Here is a 3,578-nt window from a genome sequence, read left to right as displayed (position 1 = left end):
AAGGTGGTTGGGATAGATATATAGTTACATTCTCTTAATGAATAGAGTAATTTGTTCTAATGGTGTTTGTAGATAGGATATCATGTCCGCATCTTGTACAGCAATTAACCACTGGGAAGAATGTATGCAATGTGTTAATTATTGAAACTGTCCTACCAATTTGATTTGAAACTGTCTCATTGCTATTTGTTTATCAATAAAATTATTGGAAAAAAAAGAAATTAAGAGCTCAAAAATAAATACACAGGGCGAGGGCCATAGCTCAGTGTCATGGTGCCTGCCTGGCAAACACGGAGTCTGGAGTTTAATTCACAGTCTCCCCCAAAATAAATTGCAGGTGAAAGAGAAGAGCAAAATATACAGTGCAAAATGCAAGGTGAAGTGATGAAAATGTTGGGGGTGCCACAGGTTATACAGATAAAAAGTGGCCTTGGAAATTTCTCTTTGAAAGAGAAACACAAAAAGGCAGGCCCGGAAGCGGGGTGCTGATAGAAATCACCTGATATAGAAACTCAGAAGCAAAGTATAAATTGTTCAGAGATGAACTTATAAAGAGCTACTAGGACTGAAGAGGTCATGTGAAAGGGGAAAGAAAGAGATAACAAGTAAAGGGCCAAACACTGGGACCTCACAAGTTACTTAATGTTCTTTTTGTTTTTAATTTATTGAGAAAGAAATAGCAATGAGGCAGTTTCAAAACAAGTTAGTAGGACAGTTACAATAATTAATACATTGCATATTGTTGCCTTCATGGTATTCATAGTACAAGATGAAGACATGATATCTTGTCTAAACACTATTAGTTTAAATCTTTCTTTTCATTGAACTAAGAGAAAGTAGCTGTATATCTATCCTAACTACTTTGTATATACAGATATATTACTCTCACCTTAGTAGCTGACAACCAGTATGAGTGTTGCAGTGGACAATTAACAAAATTGAGATAAAAAATAGAATGTGATAGAAATGAGCAGGATGTTGATAACTATTTAATTATTAGCAATGAAGATACCATGAACTTCAAAAGATCAAAGTACAATAATGTTGAGGGCACAGCAGCACATGATTGTGCAGACTCGCATTCCCTCTGAGAGATCCTTGTGAGCCACAAACAACAATGTATTTTGGAGCAACCAATTACTCCTTTGGTTTGTATGTTAATGATCTGGATATTTCAATACAGTTTTATATATCTTGTGGATAATTCAAAGTATCATTAGCCCAATTAAAGTAATATGCTTTCTTTCTGTCTCTCTCTGTTTCTCTCTCTCTGCCTCTCTCTGTGTCTCTCTCTGCTTTTGTCTCTGAAAAAAAATCAAACTATCACTAGCATAATTAGAGTAATATCATCTCTGTGTGTATGTATGTCTCTGTTTGTCTCTGGTTTACAGCTGAGCTCCTTTATTCACACATTTTCATCAAAAAGAGTATACTGTGAAAATTTCTCCAAATTGCCCTCAAATTTTAATATGGACAATAAAAAATACTATTTAGGGCATGTTTTCTACATAATTCTTCCCAACCTCTGCAATAAAATAAGAAAACCCATTGACTGGACCCAAGTGAACCATGGGAAGGGTTCCTATGAGTGAGTCCTCCTTCCTTCCATTTGCTGGAACTGGCAGCAGCAACTGGCATGAAGACCAGAGACTCCTCCCTCCATCCATCAGGAGAACCCAGAGATTATGGGAATGCCAGCAACATAGCAGGGACCCCAGCTAGGGCACACATGGCGAACTGGTAGCACTAGCAGCATGGAATAGTATGAAGGAACAGTCACAATATGAACCAGTAGGTGGTAATTTAGGTGACCCAGCACTGTGCTTGTGGACAAAGACAGGCAGAACAGAAACCTGTGGGTAGGGTTGCCCTTTTTTTTTTTTTCTTTCTTTTTTCTTTTCTAAACAGCTGGAGAGAAGTCCAGCCACAGAAAATTAATCTTGCTCCTCAAGGCTACTAATCTTGCTACTAATCTTGCTCCTCAAGATCAGACACAAACTCAGCACAAATCTACTTGCAATCTTTGCACCTGCCACAGAACTGTAGACACTAGAGGAATTTCACTACTTTTATTTTTCACTGTCTGATTGGTTTTCCTTTTTGTATTTGGCTTTATTAATGTTTCTTTCCCCTTCTTTTTGTCTCTGTTCTGTCCTGTTTTTTTTTCAATCTGTATGTTTGTTGCTTTTTCAATGTATGTGATCATTTTTGTTTCCGTGGTGGTGGTGGTGGCGGTGGTTCTTCTTCTTCCTCCTCCTCCTCCTCTTCCTCTTCCTCTTCTTCCTCCTCCTCTCCCTTCCCCTCCCCTCCCCTTCTTTCTTCTTTCCCTTCTTTCTTGTTTCCCTTCTTTCTTCTTTCTTCTTTCTTCACAAGCACTTATTCTACCAAGCCCTCTCCCCAGCCCCACAGTTCAGTTTTCTTCAGAGTAATGAAAACTAGAAACTTTTGTTCAGACTAGAAGAAATTCAGCCATTGGTTTGGAATCTGTAACTCAAACTACACATGCAATGAGGACAATATTATGCTAATGCAATTGTTTTGCTGCTGCATTTGTCTATTGTTTGTCTAATATTAACAATTATAAACAGAGTAGTGCAGCTAGTATTTGGAACAATCCTTATAGTGTTACAGTGTCAGGCACAACATTTCACTTCTCTTCACACCACTGATTCTCCTTGTGTACCTGGGCTTCCTCCTCTTCAGTAAAGTTACTTTTGATATTAAAGTCTTGTGAATCTTCTCAGGAGTCTTCCACTTGTTCATATTGGCAACAGTCTTGCATGTAACATCAAATAAACCTTTGATGTCTAGGTAGTCTGCTGCCAGAATAAGTTCAAAAAGCATTCCTTGGTCAACTTTCAGGAATTCTTGGTCCCAAACAGGGACATCATCTGTTTGCTTTTCTTTGTTCTCATCAACCTCAGGAGGAGGAGGGTCATCCTTGTGATGGGTACATCACTGAATGACCTTTTTTAATATTGTTGCATTAACATTTGGTAGAGCAACTGGGTCACCATCTCCTTCATCATCCATTCCCAAATCTTCCAACATGGACTTCATTGTCACAGACTGTCTGGAAATTTCAACATCAATTTCAAATATCTCTCCATCAGAACTCTGCAACTTAATTGAAGGCATGGTGTTTGGTCTCTAAAAGATCGCAGGCCTGAGGCAGACAAGAGCAGGAAGATGTTCCTACTGGTTGGAGAAAGGTGGTGGTGGATAAAGCCACTCTCCCTTCATTTTTCTTTCTTTCATGGTTAAGATCACTAATCTTTTGTTTTATTCTACTACTCTTCTTTCTTTCTTTTGTCAATTATCTTGCTTGATTTTATGATACTTTCATGTGAATAAACACTATTGCCTTTTTTTACAGTTGATTTCAATGCTGCTAGGCTTTCTCTTCCAGTATCTTCCCTCTTGTGTCCTACAATTACATTCAAACTTGCATGATCATCCTATGTCCTGAAAACTTATTGCTACTATATTTAATGTCATTCATCTCTCCATCCTATCCCCTACCTCTCTCAAATTCCTTATACAACAAGGTAATATCACTCTACTAAGTGGGAAATCAT

The 3,578-nt window shown here is 38.0% G+C and overlaps 1 pseudogene; it reads right to left on the bottom strand.

Annotated features, from left to right (window-relative positions):
* Positions 1-2,459: 2,459 nt before the first annotated feature.
* Positions 2,460-3,138, bottom strand: LOC105740924 (annotated as a pseudogene).
* Between the last annotated feature and the right edge of the window lie 440 nt (positions 3,139-3,578).

This window comes from Octodon degus, unplaced genomic scaffold, assembly GCF_000260255.1.
Source record: "Octodon degus isolate 3935 unplaced genomic scaffold, OctDeg1.0 scaffold00233, whole genome shotgun sequence".
In the NCBI taxonomy this organism is placed as follows: domain Eukaryota; kingdom Metazoa; phylum Chordata; class Mammalia; order Rodentia; family Octodontidae; genus Octodon; species Octodon degus.
The sequence above is the reverse complement of the archived record's forward strand: the minus strand, read 5'-3'. Positions and strand labels throughout refer to the sequence as shown.